The sequence below is a fragment of the Thamnophis elegans genome, chromosome 7 (genome assembly GCF_009769535.1).
Source record: "Thamnophis elegans isolate rThaEle1 chromosome 7, rThaEle1.pri, whole genome shotgun sequence".
Taxonomy (NCBI): domain Eukaryota; kingdom Metazoa; phylum Chordata; class Lepidosauria; order Squamata; family Colubridae; genus Thamnophis; species Thamnophis elegans.
In genome coordinates this window covers 43,511,152-43,532,958 of record NC_045547.1, presented here as the reverse complement: position 1 = coordinate 43,532,958, position 21,807 = coordinate 43,511,152, and the positions used below count along the sequence as shown (strand labels likewise).

At 41.6% G+C, this 21,807-nt stretch overlaps 1 protein-coding gene across 1 annotated transcript in view; it reads right to left on the bottom strand.

Annotated features, from left to right (window-relative positions):
- Positions 1–21,807, bottom strand: part of PAWR (pro-apoptotic WT1 regulator) — a 61,102-nt gene that overhangs the window by 26,004 nt on the left and 13,291 nt on the right.

Below are 21,807 nucleotides of genomic sequence, written 5' to 3'. Positions count from 1 at the left end.
TTTTGTACATATTTTTATGAGATATTTCTGGCTGATCTCCAGGATAAAAGAGCTTGAGGCTTAATGTAGCTTACTAAAAGATTATCATTTACATTGCTGTCTGTATATTAAAAGATAAGACAAATTCAATACCTGCGGTCTTCAAGGACACAAACATATAGAGATTTTTTTTGTAACACTGAAATGGCTTTCTATTGATTTCTTCCTCCCCCACTTTCCAGTCTTAAAAGGCTTCAAACTTATAGCCTTGTCACTTTTGTAGGTTTCTCATCCAAGCAATAACCAGGCCTAACTCAGCTTAATTTCTGAACACAGATAAAGTTGGCAAGTTATTGCTATCTGGTCTCTGGTATAATATAGCTAAATTTCAAGGGATTAACTCTATTTCTATATACCGCAGACAAAAAGTATGAATTTAACTATTGAGTCCAAGGTTCAATACTACTTTACAGCACCCACACCTCTGCAATTAAGCATAGTTAATGCAAAACAGCTTTAGAACCGTTCACTACAAAAGCACTGCAATAATTAATAGTACAACAGCACTGTCATATATTCCATAATAATAAGTGCAATCATTTTTTTCTGTCCAGAGTACTAAAATGCATGCTTAAATTTTTTAAGTGTACGGAATATACTGAAATAATTTCTCTCAGAAGAAAGACAGCTGAACCAGCATCTGAGGGTGAAAAGGAATGTTTTCACAGGCAGAGTTAGTAAATACCACTGGTCTTAACAGACATTCTTCCTTAAATGGAAGCTAACACTGACTAAGCTAAAAAAAAAATATTTTTCTACAATAGATGTTGCAACCCAGTTATTAACCTTTGCAACACCTTCAACCAGAATACATGAAAGCTGTGTACTTTGTAATTAAAAACAATTGTTTTCATGTCATAGTTTAAAATATTGTCATTTTTCATTTCTATGTGACAAAGAAAAGCAATGGTTTTGCTATACTTAAATATTATCATGGCAAAAACAGTACATAAATGGATTTACATAAGCACCAATATTACATTCCTGTATGTGTAGCTTATACATACTAAGTGTACGAAAGAGAACACACAATCCTTTAAACATAACATCTCTTAAGTGTTAAGAGCATTTTCAAGGAATTGTAAATGAAAATTTAGGATCCTAAAACCAGTTTTAATATACATAATCCAGCTGCCTTTTAGCATTAGACTATTTTAGGATAGCCATGTAATTCAAGCCAGTAAGAGAAGACGGAGCTAAGAGAAACAGGTTTCTGAAATAAGTCATTGTTATTGTTTTATACTTTTATATGCTTGATTGAAATGCCTTATTTAGGGTGACCCTCTGCTGCTGGAAGGTTCTTTAAACTGGCAATGGATTATGTCAATTGGATGGGATGGGAATCTGCTACATTTTCCAATATACTATCAAAAAGCCTGTTCCATTTAGTAGATAGGATTGTGAAAGTTGCATATAAGGTAATTTACAGGAAGTTTAAGCAAAGAGGCAATCAACAAACAGGTTTTCCTTCCCCATTTTACTGGGAGAAGCTTCAAAAGGCTTCTCATTAATAATCTCCAGCACCAAGTCAGTTTATTGCTTTGTATTTCTTTACTGCACTACCAGTGACAAATAGATTAAAATTTAATTGAAAGAATTTGGCAAAACATTATTATCTGAGGTTACAATGGAAATTAACCTAGAATCTCCCTAGATTTGCAAGTTCTATCTTGCTAGGTGAAGCAGAAACAAAAATGGAAATGTCTGCTTCCACTTTAGATTAAGTATAATTTAGCATGTCAACAAAACCAGAAAGTGTTGTTCATATTACATACTGTTAGGCAAGAAAGGCCAGACTCAACACCAATATTTAAATCCTTGACTGCACCCACAACTAAGACCGAATTGCCTTTATTAAATTGAGATATCACATGACCACACTGACTTACAATGGCAATCCTGGCATTAATTGCATTTGGGAGCAAACAAATGTTTGCGGGTGCTTGTTGGACAAGCTGGGGATCCATGTGGGGCTGGGGAGAAAAGGCAGCTGAGAGAATGAATGCTCTGGCTAGGACAGCTGAGATTTCTCAGGGCGGGGCAAGCTAGCCCAGAGCCTCACAGGGCAGGTTACAGGCATTAAAAGAGCATAAAATGGGGAGGGGGAGATAGGTGGGTGGGAGTTGGAACGTCCCTGTAATTTAAGTATGAACATGCTGCCAAATGCCTGAATTTTAATCATGATTGTAAGGATATTACAATTGATATAACTTTTGGTACAGATTGTAAATCCATTTTTTTCAGCACCATTGTAACATCAAATGGTCATTGAATAAATGATTGTAAATTAAGGATTACCTGTAATTTAACCAAAAATTCAAGTAAAGGTAACAAGTCTAGATAGAGGCTTTGTAACTTTCCATTTCTGTAACTTTCAGTTGCCTTTTAGAAGCAAATCCTTACATGGTGATTTATTTCATATAAAAATATAACAGGAAGTCATGTTTGTTTTTAAATAAAGGCATGCTTCTATCACAGAAAACAATAGCCAAAAAATCCAGTTAAATAGCAATAGCATATTGGTAGTCGTCAATTAACAACTGCCCTGTTTAACAACAATTTGAATTTATGACAGCACTGAAAACACTATCCCTGTGCCATAATTTTCTAAAAGAGGGAAAACAGCATAGTTCTGGACTTACGACCACTCATTGAGTGGCTGTTCAAAATTGCAGTGGCATTGAATTAAGTGACTTACGGTATGATCATTTTTTTTACACTTATGGCCACTGCAGCATCCCCATGGCCATGTGATCAAAATTCAAGTGCTTGTTAATTGGCATGTATTTATGACAGTTGCCTTCTTCCAGGGACACATGATCACTTTTTGTGACAGACTGACCGCAATGTTAATGGGGAAGCTAGATTCCACTTAACAACATATTACTAACTTAACAACTGCAGTGAATTCACTGTGGCAAGAAAGTCATAAATTCACTGTGGCAAGAAAGGGCAAAATTTACTTATTGTCTTGTTTAGCAACAGAAAGTTGGGCTCAATTATGATCGTAAATTAAGGATTATCTGTATCTGCAATGTACTGAACTAGTAAACAAAATATAGCCAAAATGCTTCACAGTTCAAATTTTTAGTGTGCAGATAACATGCTTATTCCACATACACGCACACACACACACACACAATTTTATTTGTTTTAATTTTTACTGTAAGACTATCTTTCATCGCAGGGCTTGCCACACCCAAATGGGACACTTATGATAATAAATCTGTTTTAGGCATCCAAATTATATTTGCTGATACTGTCTTCTTCCTTTCAGCCAGAATTACAGAAAACAAGACCAAAAGAAGGAAAACACTTTTCATTTTTTACTTGAATAAAACAAGGGTAACTTAAACAGGCCAATTTTCACTTATTAAATAGCTTGTAACAATGACAGATTATCAGATGGACCTTCGAGGATCCACCTTTATTGCCAGTGAATCCAATAAATACTCTGATTTCCCTAGGGCAACGATGGTGAAACTTTTTTGGCTCGCGTGCCATAAGCGAGGGGAGCGCAGGGGGGTCGTCTGTGGGCATGCCGCACCCATAATGCAATGCATACCCCCCCCCCAGCGTGCATGCGTGCATGACAGGCATGACCCCCATTTTTGCATGCTTTTTCGCCCTCCCCAGGCTCCAGAGACTTTATAGGAGCCTGGGGATGGCGAAAAAGGGCGTTGGTACTTACCTGATACGCCTCTTCTCATAGTGGGGGGAGGAGTATCCAGAATGGGTTGACTTTGTCCTCTCGTGATTGGATTGAGTCAGATAAGCTCTTTGGGCTCTGCCCCCTGGAACCGAGCATGCCCCAGTTTTAATGACGAAGAGCTCTCTCCGACTCGTTGCATCATTCACTCCAGACTCTTGATTCAATTTTTTTGCTTTTATTGTCTTCAACATCAATATTTAAATAACAACATAAACAATGAACATAACACTTAGTCGTACAAACATAGTCAGGGAGGGACTGGATACTCCTCCCCCCACTATGAGAAGAGGCGTATCAGGTAAGTACCAACGCCCTTTCTCCATAGTGAGGGGGGAGGAGTATCCAGAATGGGACGTACCAAAGCCTGCACGTCCCTAGGGAGGGAGACCCCAGAGGCCCCATGTCCCCCACTCAGGACTGTTGAGGCACGGGTCCTGCCCTGTGAACCGCCTGCAACACCCTGCGGCCGAACGAGGCCTCTGCCGAGGCAAAGGAGTCCAACTTATAGTTCCTAACAAAGGGAGAGGGGGAAGCCCACGTGACTGCCCTGCAGATTTCGGCCAGGGATGCTTGTGTGGCCCAGGCCGTGGATGTGGCTGCACTCCGCGTGGAGTGGGCTGTGATATGATTTGGTGTCTGTAACCCCTGCGATTGGTACGCAGTGGCAATGCAGGTTCGCAACCACCTGCCAATAGTGGTGGAAGTTACCTTATTGCCCAGGGATCCTGGTTGGAAGGAGACAAACAGGGCTTCGGATTTCCTGTTTGGCCTGGTTCTCCTGAGGTAAATCCTCAGAGCCCTCCTAACGTCCAGAGTGTGCCACTTCCTCTCCAATGGGTGAGAAGGGTCTGGACAGAAGTTGGGCAAAATCAGTTCCTGGGCTCGATGGAAGCAGGAGCACACCTTGGGAATGAAGGATGGATCCAGCCGTAACACCACCCTATCTTGGTGAAAGACACAGAGATCCTCCCTGGTGGACAGCGCCTGCAGTTCGGATATCCGCCTGGCGGAGGTGATGGCCACCAGGAACGCCACCTTCAGGGTCAGGAACTTAAGGGAAACTGTTTGTAATGGCTCAAACGGAGCGCCCGTTAGAGTGTCCAATACCCTGTGTAAATCCCAGGAAGGGTACCTGTGTACCGTAGGTGGTCTGAGATTGGAGGCCCCCTTAAGGAATTGCCTGACCATGGGGTGGTGCGTCAGGCTCTGGTTTCTGCCACACAGGAGAACTGATGAGATGGCTGAAACCTGTCTCCTAATTGTGTTAGGAGCTAACCCTCTATCCAGGCCCGCCTGGAGGAAGTCCAGAACCTGAGGCACCGTAGCCTGGATGGGGTTGAACCCCCGGGAGTTGCACCAAGAGTCAAAGGCCCGCCACGTGGAGCCATAGATGCGCTCTTTGGAGGGCCTGCGGGCGGCCTGGATAGTCCTTATCACCCTGGGGGAGAAGAGGTCTTTCCTCAGGATGCTCCGCTCAATCGCCAAGTGGTCAACTGGAGCCATTGAGGATCCGGGTGCTCCAGCGCCCCTTGGCTGAGGGATATTCTCTCCTGGGGAATTCTCCAGGGCCTCTCCACCGACAGAGACTGGAGATCTGCAAACCAAGGCCTCCGGGGCCAATGAGGAGCCAACAGAACCACTTCTGCCCCCTCCTGAAGGATCTTCCGTATGACCCTGGGAATCAGGGGCAAGGGAGGAAAGGCATACAAAAGACCCCTGGGCCATGAGCTCCGCAGAGCATCCGTCCCTTCCACCCCCCGTGTCCAGTACCTGGAGAAGAAACTCGGGAGCTGAGTGTTGAGGGGAGTGGCGAACAGATCGACTTCCGGGCGCCCGAAGCGCTCGGCCACCTCTTCGAATATCGCAGGCTGTAGCCTCCACTCTGAGTTGTCCATCTTGGCCCGGCTGAGCCAGTCAGCCCTGGTGTTGTCCACCCCCGCTATGTGTTCTGCCCTCAAAGACCGGAGGTTCCTTTCGGCCCACTGACCCAGACGTTTGGCCTCCTTCATGAGGGCCCTTGATCTTGTCCCCCCCTGTCTGTTTATGTGAGCCTTGGTGGTGATATTGTCTGTGAGGACTAATATGTGCTGACCCCTGACCGAGTTCTGGAACCGTAACAGAGCCAGGCAGACCGCCCTGAGCTCCAACCAGTTTATGTTGTGAGTCCCTTCCGCCTGAGTCCACTCTCCTTGCACCATCTGAGCCAGCAGATGGGCACCCCACCCACTCAGACTGGCATCCGTCGTTACCGTCAAGCGGTCTGGTGTCCAGAAGGTTTCGCCCTTCGTGATCGCTGGGGACGTCCACCAAGTCAGGGAGCGGGAGACCTCTACCGGGAGAAGTAACTTGGTCTGCGAACAGCTCGTGCGCCTTCGCTGGAACGGCAAGAGGAACCATTGGAGATCTCTGGTGTGGAGGCGAGCCCACGGGACGATGCCAATGGCGGAGACCATGGTGCCTAGTAGTTTAGACAGAGTGGCTAGGGACACCTTGTGCTTCCTGGCTATCGAGGAGGCTAGCTGTCTAAGCGCTATCTGTCTGTCGGGCGACAGGAAGACCATGCCTGTCTGGGTGTCTATTCTGGCTCCTAGGTGAATCAGACTAGTAGAGGGGTGGAGGTGACTCTTGGCTAGGTTCACTGTAAACCCATGGTCCCTCAGGACTGTCATGGTGACGTCTAGGTCTCACAGATCGCCCCTAAAGGAGGATGACTGCAGGAGCAGATCATCCAGGTAACATTGGATGCACACCGGGACCTGTCTCAGGTGCACTGCCAGCGCTGCCATTACCTTTGTGAATACCCTCGGGGCTGAAGACAGCCCAAAGGGGAGGGCCCGGTACTGATAGTGGTGACCCATGTAGCAGAACCTGAGATACCTACGGTGATCCTGGGCAATGGGAATGTGCAGATAGGCCTCAGTGAGGTCTATAGAAGTGAGAAAGTCTCCTTGTCTAACCCCCTCCAAGATAGAGTGTAGGGAGTGCATCTTGAACCTCCTATAGCGAATGGAACGGTTCAGGCGTTTCAGGACAAGGATCGCTCTCCAGCCCCCAGAGGTCTTGGGGATGACAAACAGGATGGAATAGTGCCCCTGACCCTGTTGCTCTGGAGGCACTGGCTGGATCGCCCTGATCTCCAACAGGTGTTGGATGGCTTCCTGCATCAGCAGCCTCCGGGTCGGGTTCTTAGAAACCGGACATATCCGGAAGAAGCTCGGGGGACTGGAAAGAAATTCGAGTGAAAGGCCATGCCTGATGGTCTTCTGCACCCATCTGTCAGAGGAGATGAGGTCCTAGTGGTCAGCTAAGCACCCCCCAATGGGGAGAACGCTGGACCTAGCTTTAATTTCTGCGGAAGGAGCGCCCCCCTGCGCCTCCTCCGCCCCCTCGAAAGGGCCACTTCTGCTGCCTGCCTCTTTGCTGTCTGTCTGGGTACCTCTGTCTAGCAGGGAATCCCCCTTGATACTGCCTGCTTCCCGATAAACCTGCCTCTGACCCCCTAAGGGAGTCCTGACCCCGAAAGAAGGAACCAGAGTCCTGACCCCGGGAGTAGGAGCGTCTGGGGTATGGAGTTGACCTGAAGCTGCCTTTCTCCTGGGCAGTGGCAAGGACCTTCCTCTTGTCCTTGTTCTCAATCAGGAACCGGTCCAGAGCCGAGCCAAAGAGGGAGTCCCCTGTGAAGGGGGCTGAAGCCAGGCGCCACTTGTGACGAACCTCCGCCTGCCACTGTCGAAGCCACAGCAGCCTGCGTGATGCCACCGATGATGCGATCGCCCTGGAAGCAAATCTGGCTGCAGCCAGGGTGGCATCCGATGAGAACTGGATGGCCGCTGCCAGCCTGTTGATGTCCTGATGTGACCGGGCATCTGCTATGGGGGTGCGTTGCTGTAGCTCCTGCAGCCACAGCAAGGAAGATCTGATGATGAAAGAGGCTGTGGTGGATGCTTTCACAGCCCAGGCCGCTGCTAGATGGCCCCTCTGCAAGGTGAGGTCTGCCTTCTTGTCCTCCGCCTTCAAGGCATCCTCTGGCTCCCCAGGCATGTTGGTGGATGTATGAAGAGCCACGATTGGATCATCTATGGTGGGCTGTGCAAGTAGCTTAGCCAGCTCTTGGTCCACATTGAAGAACATCCTGTCTGAAGAGGAGGGTGACGGGCCAGTTGTAGGAGATGCCCATTGGCGCCTTATCAGGCCGAGGAAAGTCTTGGGCGTAGGAACAGTATCTGCCTCGATGGCCTGCTCATCGAAGATGTTCTCCGCTGAGAAGCCCTGGCGTTGGGGTGTGACCTCCGCTGCTCTGTTGCCTAGCTTGACCGTTGCCTTGGCCTTGAAGAGCAGGGACTTAAACAGTGAGGGCTGGAACAACCCGGTGAATGTGGGTTTAGGAGGAGGCATGCCTTCATCCTCTGATAGCTTGAGTTCTCTGATCTCGCCTTCCTCACTTTCATTGTCACTGTCCTCCTGGGATGAATCTGAGGAGCTGTGAATCTCTTCCTCCTGGGCTTCTGGGAATTCAGGAGCCCTGGGGGTGGGGGGGAGGGGGCCCCCCTGAGGCTGTGGCTGTTGAAATGCTGCAGCCATGTATTGCTGAAAAGCCTGCATCATTAATTCCTGGAAGTTGGGGGCCCCTGTGGGAGGTGTTTGGTTGGGGCTGATGCCCCCCTGAGCAGGGGGGAGGCTGCCCAAAAGGGGAAAGCCAGTAGGCAAAGCTGCCCCCACAGTAGGGGTGGTAGGGGATTGCCACCCCTGAGTAGAGCCCCAAAGTCCCGAGGTGTCTATAGGGATCCTTGCTGGCAGGGCTGGATTCTCCCCTGAGCCTCCACTGGATAAGGGAGTGCCTGGATTTTCTCCCCCTTTGCCTGAGGGGTCCTGATGGCTGGCTGCTTTGTTGCAAAGCCTCTCTAAAGCCTTATGCCTCCTCAGCTCGTATTTAGAAGGCTTGGAGGGCTTGTGACTCCTCCCTTCCTCTGGATCTGCCCTGGGGGAAAGGTGCTTGGTTTTGCATTTAGCCTTTCCTCCCCCCCCCTCCTCGGGCAGTCTCTGGGGAAGCCACTGACCTGGGTGCTTGCTCTTCTGCCCCTCCGGTGGGGCTGCAGTCCATGTTTGCAGCTGCCTGGGATTCTCCTTCCTGGTAGCTGCAGGGCGCAGCCATCTTGGACCACGTGGGTCGTCCCGGCTTCAAAATGGCGCCAACCGGCTTGCAAAGGGGCGCGAAATTTAAAAGTGCCTGAAGAGAGGCTTGGGCTCCTGAGAGCTAGCCACGTGCGCTCCCAGCCTGATTTTCTTCCTCCTGCCTCTCCTCCGATGCCGCTGTGGCCAGGAACAGCTTCTTCGGCTTCCTCACGATCCTCTGGCCACGTGGAGGCAGCGCAGGCGCTCCAGGGCGTTTGGAAGCCCTGGTTCGTCGCTCAACCCTCGAGGGAAGCAACGGAGCGCTCCAGCGACTTACAAGCCTCAGCGGTTAGGGCTGCCTGCTAGAGGCTTTTGCCCGTCCTCCTGCTGCCCGGCCCAGCTCCTCACTGAGAGTCTTCGGATGTCCTCAGTGGCCAGGGCAGCGTGCCGCCCCAGGGGGGCTAGTGGCAGTCCCAATCCTGTAGGAGGAGGCTGTGTGCGAAGCAGGGAGGCAAAACTCGACAGGTCCAAATGAAATTTTCCTTTAGATCCTAGTAAATTCCTGGAGCTCCAGAATGAGCAACTTCTCACTATCGTTTGAGTCAGAAAAACTGGGGCATGCTCGGTTCCAGGGGGCGGAGCCCAAAGAGCTTATCTGACTCAATCCAATCACGAGAGGACAAAGTCAACCCATTCTGGATACTCCTCCCCCCTCACTATGGAGAACAGCCTCCCTGCCCCCCCCCCAGAGGCCCTCCGGAGGCTTCAGGAACTTCCCTGAAGCCTCTGGAGGGCAAAAACCAACCCTATGAGCAAACCGGTCACTTCCGGATTGCTCATAGGGCCGTTTTTAGTCCTCCTGAGCCTTTAGGAAAGCCTCTGAAGGCTCCAGAAAGCTTAAACCAACTCTACGGGCAAACTGGTAGTCCGTTCCTGAACTTCCAGTTTGCCCATAGGGGCGGCTTTTTGCACTCCTGAGGCTTCAGGGCTGTTTTCGCCCTCCCCAGGCTCCTATAAAGCCTCTGGAGCCTGGGGAGGGTGAAAAATGGCTTTAAAAAGGCTGAACTCAGTTTGCCAGCACGTGCATGCGTGCTGGCCAGTTGACAGGGCAATGCCTCATGTGCCCTGACAAATGGCTCTGTGTGTCATCTGTGGCAGATGTGCCATAGGTTCACCATCCCGGCCTAGGGCATACCTAACTTGAAGTCCCTAAAGACTGGAGCCTTTACCTTACCCTCAGCTCTCCTCAAAAACTGATACAGGAAGATTCATTATTCAGAAAGAATGAATAATGAATAATGAATACCCCTGTGTCTTTGGACACCCAGAAACAAGGGAGCATGTGGTTCTCCAGTGCCGAATACTAGAGATATCCATACTAGTCTCCTCTCATCATTGCTGTATAAATACCCGCAACACACAAGACTACATCTCCCTGCTGCTTTCAGATATCAACTGTGCTACAACATGCAATGTCGCTACCTGATACCAACATGATACAACCTGCAATGTTGCCAAGTTTATTTACCAATATTCATTTATTAGATTTGTGTGCCGCCAATCTTATCTACAGTTCTGTACTGCAGTGCTCAAAATTCATCAGATAAGTGACCTGTGGCCAAAATAAGCCTTAATGACTAATTTAGTGAGCTTAATAAGCGCCTAGTTTGGTATATAGGGAGTCCTCAACTTAGGACCACATTTGAGCCCAAAATGCATGTTGTTAAATAAGAAATTTGTTAAGTGAGTTTTGCCCCACAACTTTTCTTGCCAGTTGTTAAGTGAATCACTGCAATTGTTAAATTAGTGAATTGTTAAGTGAATCTGGTTTCTCATCACTGTTTATTTCTAACAGAACTTTTTTATTTTTCTTTAAAAAAACAACAACACAAATATGTCATCATTTGTCAATCATTAAGACATTGAAGTACAATTTTTGTTGTTGTTGTGTGTACCCCTCCCTCCCTCCACCCCCACCCCCCCTCCTCCTTCCCCCCCCCCGACTTCCCAGAACCCGTACACGGTATGGATTTTTAACTAACACAGTCTAAAATCTATTGAGAAAAAAGAAATAAAGAAATTAATGACATTCTAGATTGACCTTAGCTTCTTCTTACTGAACTGACTTTTAACAGTTTAAATCATTTCTGATCTTAAGCATAGGCTAACTGGAATTTCTTAGTCCCGTATTTATTTTGTATATAGTCAATCCATTTTTTCCAGTCTCGTTTATATATCTCATTTGAATGATCTTTGAGATATGCCGATATTTTAGCCATTTCAGCTAAGTTTGTTACTTTCAATGTCCATTCTTGGATTGTAGGCAAGTCTTCCTTCTTCCAATATTGCGCCACCAACAGTCTTGCTGCAGTTATCAGGTGCAGAATCAAATTGGTCTCTACCACTGTAAAGTCAGTACATATACCTAGTAAAAATAACTGAGGACTAAACTTTATCCTTCTTTTAAAAACGTTTTGCATGACCCACCATATTTTTATCCAAAATGCCTTAACCTTTTGGCAGGTCCACCATATATGATAATATGTAGCATCGAGAGAACCACACCTCCAACATTTAGGCTGTACATTCGGATACATAGAAGCCAGCTTTTTAGGATCTAAATGCCATCTATAGAACATCTTGTAAAAATTTTCTCTCAGATTTTGAGCTTGTGTAAATTTCACATTTCTTACCCAGATTCTTTCCCATGTATCCAACATTATTGGTTCCTCAATATTTTGAGCCCATTTTATCATACAATCTTTAACTAATTCTGTTTCCGAATCCATCTGTATTAATACATTATATATCCTCTTTATATGCATTAAGCTTTGATCTCTTATTTGTTTAAACAGATTATCCTCAACTTGAATAAAACCAATTTTTTGATCTATTTTCCACCTAGCCTGTAATTGCCCATACTGGAACCATGTTTGAACTACCTTCTCCTCTTTTAATACCTCTAAAGATTTTAATTGTAATACCCCCCTTTCCGAGGTAAGAAGCTGTCTGTAAGTAATTCTGTCCTGTTTTTGTGCTGTATTCATATTTTCAATTGCGTGTCTAGGAATTGCCCACATGGGTATCTTGTCATTTAATTTATATTGGTATTTCTTCCAAACCCGCAATAAAGCATTTCTTAAAATATGACTTTTAAAATTCTTATCCAATTTTTTGTTGAATAACAGGTAAGCATGCCAACCAAATACCAGATCGTGTCCCTCAATATTCAATATTCAATATTCTATCATTGGTTAAATGAATCCAATCACTAATTACAGATAATGCCACTGCATCATAATATAGTTTTAAATTAGGTAGTTTCAATCCTCCTCTCTCACGTACATCTTGCATTATTTTCATCTTTACCCTCGGCTTCTTTCCTGCCCACACAAATTTGTTGATACCCTTCTGCCATTCTAAAAGGTTCGCATCTTTTTTAAGTATAGGTAACATTTGGAAAAGAAATAAAAATTTTGGTAAAATGTTCATTTTCACTGCCGCTATCCTACCCAGGAAAGATAAGTGCAATTTCTCCCATTTTTTCATCTCTGTCTGTATGCTATGCCAAAGTGGTTCATAATTATGCTTATATAATTTCCCATTTGAAGTTAAAATGTTAACTCCAAGATATTTGACTTTTTTAACTACCTCACATCCTAGCATCACTCCTAATTCTTCCTTTTGTTTAATATTCATATTTATAGCTAATATTTTGGTTTTTCCTAAGTTTATTTTAAAGCCCGACACTTGACCATATTGATTAATCGTATTCATTAAAACCATACTGGATTCCTGCGGTTGTTCCAATATTATGACCAAATCATCCGCAAAAGCGCGGACTCTATATTCTTGCTGCCTAATCTTGATCCCTTTTAAACCATCCAAGCCCCGTATTTTATTCAACAATACTTCCAAAGTTATAATAAACAATAATGGGGACAAAGGACAGCCCTGTCTTGTACCTTTTCCAATTTGAAAAGAGTCTGTTAAACTTCCATTGACTATGATTTGTGCTGTTTGCTGTTGGTATATTGCTTTAATTGACTGTAAAAAATTATCTCCTATCTGCATTTTTTGCAGTATCTTCAACAGAAATTGCCAGTTAACTCGATCAAAGGCCTTTTCAGCATCCAAAAATATAAACGCAGCAGGGATCTGGTTGTTCTTTCCCAAATATTCTAATGCATTAATAATTAATCTAACATTACTTTTCATCTGTCTCCCTTGTATAAAACCTGTTTGGTCCATATGTATCAATTGTTGAGTGACCAACATTAACCTATTTGCTAATATTTTAGTAAAAATTTTATAATCTACATTCAGTAATGAAATAGGTCTATAATTTTTGGGTTGAGTAGTATCTTGATCTTCTTTGGGTATCAAAGATATAAACGCTGTCTTCCAAGATGGAGGGACTTTACCTTCCGTTTGAATCATATTAAATAATTCTCTAAGAGGTTCTACCATTTCTAACTGTAAGTTTTTATAGTAAACCGCTGTCAAGCCATCTGTACCTGGTGCTTTCCCTGACTTTAATTGCTTAATTACCTGCAGGATTTCCCCCGAGGTTATTGGTTGATTCAATTTTTGCCTGTGTTCTTCTCTAACTGAAGGTATTTTCTCTTTGTCTAAATATTTGTCTATGTCTAAACCATTAATTTTATCCCCTTTATACAGTTCTGTAAAAAATTCCCAGAAAGCCTTTTGAATCTCTTCCTGTTGAAACACCTCCTTCCCTCTGTAAATCAGTTTAGATATATTTCGAGTTTTCCTTTTTTTCCTAATCTGATAAGCTAACCATCTGCCAGGTTTGTTTGCATTACAAAAAGTATTGTTTTTTGCATATAATAAATTAGTAGCTACCTGGTCAGAGATCAACATGTCAAATTGAGATTTTAATATGTTAATAGCTTCCTTAACCTTTGTATCGTCTGGGTTCATTGTTAACTCCAGCTCTTTTCTCTTAATTTCCTCTTCCAGTTCTGTTCGTTTTAACCCTTGCTTATTTCTATGTGTTTTATTTATATTCATCAAAACTCCTCTCATATACGCTTTGCTTGCGTCCCATACAAATTCCATAGATGTACCCTTATTCATATTCAAAACAAAATATTCAGATAGTAATTTTTTACAATCATTAATATACTTTTCATATCTAAATAAGTTTTCATTCAATCTCCAAGACCTTCTTGCCTGCACTACCCTTCCCAACTCCATCCAAACTGGGTTATGGTCCGAAAGGACCCTAGCTGCAATCTTTGTTTTCTTGACCCTAGAAAGCAAATCATTAGTGGTTAGAATAAAATCAATCCTTGAGAGGGATTGATGCCTGTCCGAGAAGAAAGTGAAGTCATATTCCTCTGCATTTCTTTCTCGCCAAATATCTCTCAATTCAAAATCATCCATAATGTCAAAGAAAGATTTGGGTAACTTTGCTCGCATCTTGGTATTTAGGCGGGAAATCTTCTTATCTCTCTTAGTGTCTATCACTCCATTCCAGTCACCCAATAGTATACAGGAACTATAGTCCCACTGTACTAATTTAGCATGAAGATTTCTATAGAATCTATCTTGCTGTTGATTGGGAGCATAAATTCCCAAAAGTAATGTCTTTTTCCCTTCTAAGATTAAGTCTAAAGCAATATATCTTCCGAAGGGATCTGCTTCTATTAATTCAGCTTTCATATCTTTTCTTAAGTATACAACTATACCATTCTTCTTTTCCATAGCAGAAGCTGCAAAATGTTGACCAAGTTTTGAGTTGATCAAATATTTTTGATCAGTTGACTTGATATGAGTTTCTTGCAAACAAATTACATCGTTCTTAAACTGTTTGAGATAATGAAATATTTTCTTCCTCTTCTGTGGAGAGTTCAGTCCGTTGACATTCCATGTTAAAATCTTAGTTGTCATCTTTGGTTGGTTGAAGCATTTTTAGAGCTTCCTGCACGGCCTGTTTAACCTTAGGTCTAGCTCCTCCCACTGCTTCCAGATTTGTTATTGTAGTTCCTTGATCGATGGCCGATGATTGTTGATGCTGTTGCTTTTTAGCTTGTTTCTCCATACGTCTAGTAGTCATGCGGCTAGGTCTTGGTTCCATAGCACCTTGCACTTCTAGAGAAGAGAGATGCTCCATCTTGGCTGGTGGTTGTGTAGTTTGCTGTCTATCCTGTCCTTCTTGTGGTCTTTCTCTAGGTCCAGATGGTGCAGGGTGTCCGGCCTTCAATATATTATAATAAAAATCTCGGGCTTTCCATACAGAGTTGAGGCGGTACCTTTGCTTATCAAATGTAAATATGATGCCGAATGGTGCATCCCATCTATACTGTATCTGACGATTTCTGAGTTCTTCGACCAAAAAAGCGTAGTCTCTCCTGGCTCTTAACATTTGAGGTGGTATCTCTTTCAAAACAGCCAGGTCTTGACCGCCAATTTGAAGCTTAGTGTTATAAGACGCTTGCAGTACCATATTTCTAGGCTCTCTTGTAGTAAAATATATAACGATGTCTCGAGGAAGCTGCTTCTGCTTTGCCAGCCAGGAGTTAACGCGGTAAGCTTTGTCAATTTGCCAGTCTTGGTTGGTCCCTGGTCTTCCCATCAGGCGGTCAAAAGCTTCCGATAGGATCTGTTTCAGGTTCTCCTGTTTCTCCTCACGCAGCCCCCTTACTCTTAATGCGAACTCCATTTGTCGGTACTGTATCATAATAATTTCTTTTTCAGCATTTTCCACTTTTTGTTCCACCACCTCTGTTTTCAATGTCAAGTTAGCATTGGCATCATTAAGAACCTCTAGAGTATCTTCCACTCCAGAAATATGTTCTGTTAATACAGTTACAAGACTCAGCATATCGTCTCTAATTTTATCAACCTTAGCCTCAAATTTCTCATACAGCTCCTGTTTAAGTCCTTTTATTTCACTTTTAATTTCTTCTTTCATTTCTTTTATTTCCTCTTTTCTCTCCTCTCTATTATCTCTAAATTTATCTTCCATTTTAATTGTCTGTGCATTAAGAGCCTCGCTTAGATTACTCAGGAAAAATTCTTTCGTTAACACATCCCCAGCAGGGGGCGTAGGAAGCGGAGGCTGCAGCTTTGTGCCAGGCACTGAGGATGTGCCCCTGGAAGTAGAGGGTGACGACTTCAAGTTAATATTTGGTTTTGAGGCCATTTCAAAATTTATCTGCCTGCAGTTAATAAAACTCTATTGCCTGAATATGCAGCTTTAAGTAAAGAGGCTTTTATTTTGAAGTTTAAGGCTTGGCAAAACTTTCAGTGAGTAAACATTGTAACAAGACCGTTCAGCAGATTCATCACCATTTAACTTCCAGATAAGCAAGGTTAATGAAGGAGTAAAATTCTTCTATTGTGAAACCAAAACATATGATAAGCAATCTCTTTTGTTTTGAATTCTTGTGAGGATTAGCAAAAAGTGTTCGTTATTACCGGAGAAACCAGCCTGCTCGGCGCCATTTTAAAAGCCTCTGAGTAAATAATTTTTCGAAGGAGAAAAAGAAAAGAAGCTAAAATGTTGATAAGCAATTATTGTCCACGCAGTAAACGGATTCAGCTCGTGATAAGATTAAATCAAACAAAACTTTGAGCAGAGTGGGGGAGACCTACTTTGTCCTGCACAAGGCAGTTTGAAGTTCCCAGCACGGACAGCCGTTCTGCCTTGGGCTAGCCCCCCTTTCCTTGCAAGCACAAAAGCTGCAAAAATCGAAGAGCATTTGCCAGCAAAACAGTTTCTTCTTTCCTTCTTGCCTGAAGGATAAGAAAACCTGATAAGACGTCAGATGGAAGATCCTCTAAACAGGTACGTAGCCAGGAATTCGGAGGCAGCTGATTTTTTGCTGCCACCACCAGTAGGCTCCTCCCAGGAAGTCTCTCATCACTGTTTATTGTTGCTATATGTTCCTGACCAGGGTTCCTACTTAAAACAGTATATTAATGGTGCTGGTTTGTGTTCTGGGAGTTAAATTCAATGTAAGTATTAGGTAATCTAATTCCATGGCCATAATACTACTAGAAGAAAAATAACAGAGATCAAAACTTAATGTATTATTCATCATACAAACCCACATACTATTCTAATATGAACACTAACTGAAGTAAGTAAAATCTAATGTAATCCACACATTATCACTGTTGGTCTTTTGTTCTGGTGCAATGCAACGGTTTTAATCCCTAAGGTTTAGCAGGAATAGAAATTCATGAGTTGCTGCCCTATTCTATAGCATGTGATAAGATTTATTTTCAAGGGAGCAAGCACTATACAAGCAATGTAGCTCCACAGTTCTACTGATACCCAATTTCATTGATCCCTCTTTTTCCTGGTATCAGTTCCAACTTGTCATTAGAACAATTACTATGGAACTTTTAAGATCTGAATTTATTAAGGAAATAAAGAAACATGCTGGAGCAACCAAAGACCTATTTAGAGTGTATACTGCTCTAGTGTTTCATTTCACAATTAACTAATTTGATATATATGAGAAGACCACAAACACTACTTGAACACAATTCTGCTTGTATTACTGAAGACTGGCATCAGAGAACACATTGCTAATAGAAATTTGGTTATGGGTCATAATGCGTCCCCAACATCTTCCAATGGTGGATCACTGACTCCATCAATCTTCCTTCTTGTTGTTTTCTTCTTCACTTTTCTTATATTTTTCCTGCATTGTAAACATCTCAACAGAGAGCTAGATCTGTCCATAATGTGTCCAAAATATCAACTGAGAACTGAGTTATTCTCTGAATTTTCAGGGAATCCTCATCACAGCACATCACTGATGTTTCCTTCATCAGTTTTAAAACCATTCTCATCTTCTTTCAATACAACTTCCATCAATATGTATTCAAGTATATATGGGTAGTTGAATGAATCAGTGAACAGCCTTATTTGACTCCTCTGCCAACCTAAAGCCAGTTTTTTTTTTTTTTGCCATATGTTGTACAGACTATGGCTTATTTGGATTTCTTTTGCTTTCTTATGTGTTCAACATGCATCAAGCTAGGTCTCATATTTTGAACATCTGGCATTGCTCTTTCCATGTAAAATTCTAATATGTGTTGAATTACTCTAATGATTATTTGCTAACATGTGGAATTAACAAAACTGTATGACAGTTTACACATTCAGACTTTCTTTGGCATTGACATATATTTTGAATCTGATGGCCATGCTATTGTTCTCTACATTTCTTGAAACTGTTTAGTTAAGACATTTTACTGATTCTTCTTCTGTCTCTTTCCATATTTATGAAAACATCCATAAATTCATAATACCTTCCAAGTTGGTAATGACTGGAATGCTGTTTTAAGTTCTTTTTTCATACTAGACATTATTGTAATTAGGAATAACTTCTAAAGTACCCTCAATGTTTTCTCTACTGTACCGATATTCAGTTTAAACTTGCGATCTTTGTTTGGCTTTCTTGGAATCAGTAATCTTTCCTGGAATACTTCAGCATGCCATTTCAAGATTGGACACTCTTTCTACGTTTGCTGATCTTCCTTGTGTTTTTGTGCCCATTTCCATCTACAATGTTTTTACAGATATTGTTGTAACATATGTAGTATTGTAATACTATTTCATGTCTCTTTTAACAGTTTTCTGAAATTTTTGTTAAGTTGCTTCCTGAAAGCTTTGTCTTTGGTTTTCTTCCTTACTTGGCAATTTCTGCCATCTGTTCTTGCATCCAGTTTGCTTTCTTGGTCTTTGGCAGTCTCTATTTTCACAATCCGTAACCATTATTTGATACCATTTCATAGGTCTCCTGGTTCCTTATCAATGAAATTCAGGACTCAGACTAAATCATGATGCTTTCTTTGAGAATTGTAAATATATATTAAAGCTCATATTGTGATTTGCTTTTTTCTACTTCATCTTGACTTGAAACTTGCATGACTTTATAATCTGCTCCATAGTCAGCCTCTTTGCTTTATAACGCAGCCCTTCAAACTCCCTGTACCAATAGTATAGTCAATTTAATTTTGGTATACTTCATCTAGTGGTGTCCATATATATAGGCATCATTTTGCTTTTTTTAGTCATGGGCCATTTTTTAAAGTCATCAATAGGTGATATTTCTAGAACTCTATTTCACATGACCCTGTGAAGTGTGCGTTAATTTGTAATAACCCTTCTAGCCATTAAAGAGGGCATGAGACAGCGAAATTAATTACTTCAATTGTTGTCATTATCAAATACCTTTTGGATACCTTATAAAATTGACTAACATTATATTTTCATTTTTAAATATTTTTCTTAACTGAATTTCCTGATTTATTCTGCTATACTAATTCATTGCAATTAAACAATCACCAAGTAGTAGAAGTACTACTTGTTGCTACAACTTGTAGAATTAATTAAAAATTTTACAAACAACAACAAAAAACAACTTAGTAAAACATATCCAAATCAAGAAATGTTTGTTACTACATTCAAGAACATAATACAGTATTTGCAAGATGACTCAAGACCATATTTGAAATACTGAAATACAGACAAAAATAAAAAGGAATGTAAATATTTTTCAAGTAGCTTAATCGCAGAAGATATGGCATTGTTTATGCAGTTAAACAATTAAGTATTCATTTGAGATCAACTCTTATGACTTCTGGCAGTGTTTATACAGATTTTGCTAGTGTATTTAGCCATTGGAAAGAAAAAAAAACTGGATCTTACGTGCCTTTTATAGGCAGATGAAACTTACTAACTCAAAGTGAGTTCAATAGCTGGCAGTACAGTTAAGAACAAAAAACTCAATGTGATCCAAATAAACTAAACATTATCCAGCATTTAAAACTTACTCATACAAATTTATATATAAAAACTCAAAAGTTTCCACCAGAATCATGTTAATACAACTGAGGTTACTTGATCTAGAAGTTGTTATATTAAGATATAGCCAACATGTAAGAAGTGAGTACCAATTTAAAAGTCTTTAACCTTTCTTTCATTACACTGCCCTGTTAAGTTTTAAAGAATGTAAATATTTCAACTATAGTGGCAGTGATGACAAAAATATGTTTTTCAAGTTGGATATTCTTAAAAATAAAGAGGCATCAGGTACTTTCCATGTTTATAGTCAGGAGGAAAACAAAGGCAAGTTACCAGATTCCATGAATATTTATCCTCTCAATATTTCTGTTAACGCAGTTGCACTGTATTCTTTCCTCAAGATTTTCACCATGTAGTTAGATCACATTTGAAAAGGTATAGACAACATCTTGTTTTAAGTTTGCCAACCTACAGTGATAAAGTGTGATGTACCTAATATAAAGTAGGACTCAATACTATAGGCGGCACCAGAGATGCCTCACTAATATTTCAAAAATTATATAGATATCAAGTTTTACAAAACCATTGAAAGCTACTAACTTATTTCAGAGTCTTAACAGTCTGTCATTATAGGCATGCAATGAACAAGGGTTTTTTAATGCATGTTTTTCTGATAATTCAAGGCAAAAGAAATGTATAATGTATCACAGAGAAATCAGCACACACACACCAAATTATTATCCTGTTGAGAATAAATGTAAAAACATCCATGCTTTTCATTCTAATCAGAAATCTAATTTGTTACAACATGCATTTCATAAAACATTCCATTTTCTGTCTATTGCAGTTTCCAAAATTGACTATTATAAGTTGTTGGTCCTTTTGTCTTCATATTCACATAACAATAACTCAAGAATTTGATTACAGGTAGTCCTTGTTTAAGACAATTGGGACCAGCTATCATGACCAGTTTGGTCATTAAGCAAAGCAGTTGCTAAGTTAAAAAAAATCACATGATCAAGACTATACTTACTATTTTACTTCAGTTCTTCTTTGCTTTACATTTTACAGCATCAGAAAGATATAGTCCCAAACAGTCAGATAAGCTCAAATAGTGGGGACAGTTTCTGGAAGTTGAGTCAAGAGGAAGCTAAATAAAGGGCAAACCTCATAACTCTTTTTCCCCACCCTTCCTCCCCTTGGGAATGCTTACCCCTAGTGGCACTGGGATAATTTAGCAACAAGCAAATTAATGTTTGTATTTACATTCATTGTAAAGGAAGGGATTTCAAGAGAGTAAGCAGACACACAATTGTGTTAGCCTAGCCACTTAGATGACCAAAAGGCCTATAGTATGAAATTGATTAGGGTTTTGACATTGTCAAGCAGCAGCACAGCCTGCTGGAGGATTCTAACCAACTAATAAAAGTGACAGCATTTCTTAAGATAAGGGCAACTCAAGAGGAGAGTTTTTGAGTAAACCCTTCACTCTGTGAGAAGAAAAAACAGATCAGGACCAGGACAACAGGTACTGACTAACTAACTAATGTGATTGAGAGATGCTGCAAAGGTCAGAAATGCATACATTGATCAGAAAGTTACTTTTTCATCACTATCATAATTGCAAACAGTCGCTAAACTATTTGAAACTTTATTTGAAAGTTTTATGTATTTTAGGTGTACTTTATTTGAAAGTTTTTTATAATATCCATCAATTTAAAGAGTTTTTAGAGTTTACAAGCAAAACAAAATGAGTGGAAGCCATGACTCATAGGTGTTAAATCTAAAGTAGAATAAATATTATGTTAATACAGCATCAGTATTTGTGTAACTTAATGCAGTTTTCCTTACATAAACAACTTGTTATTCTGTCATATTAACAATCTTGTTATACATGCTCTCATCTCTATTTCATCCTAAAAACCTGTGAGACTGTCCATGATTCTCCTGCAAGTTTTACTCGTAGGTGGGAATTTGGGGATAGGACTTATTATATGTAAGCAGCATCTTCTGCTTCTAAACACAAAGAATAATAGTCCAGTATTTTACAATAGAATTCCATATCTTTTGAGAATGAAGCACTGTATCATCATTAGTAAAACTGGTAACTGTTTATTCAAATTTTTAACTTTGAAACTAGTCATCACAAGCT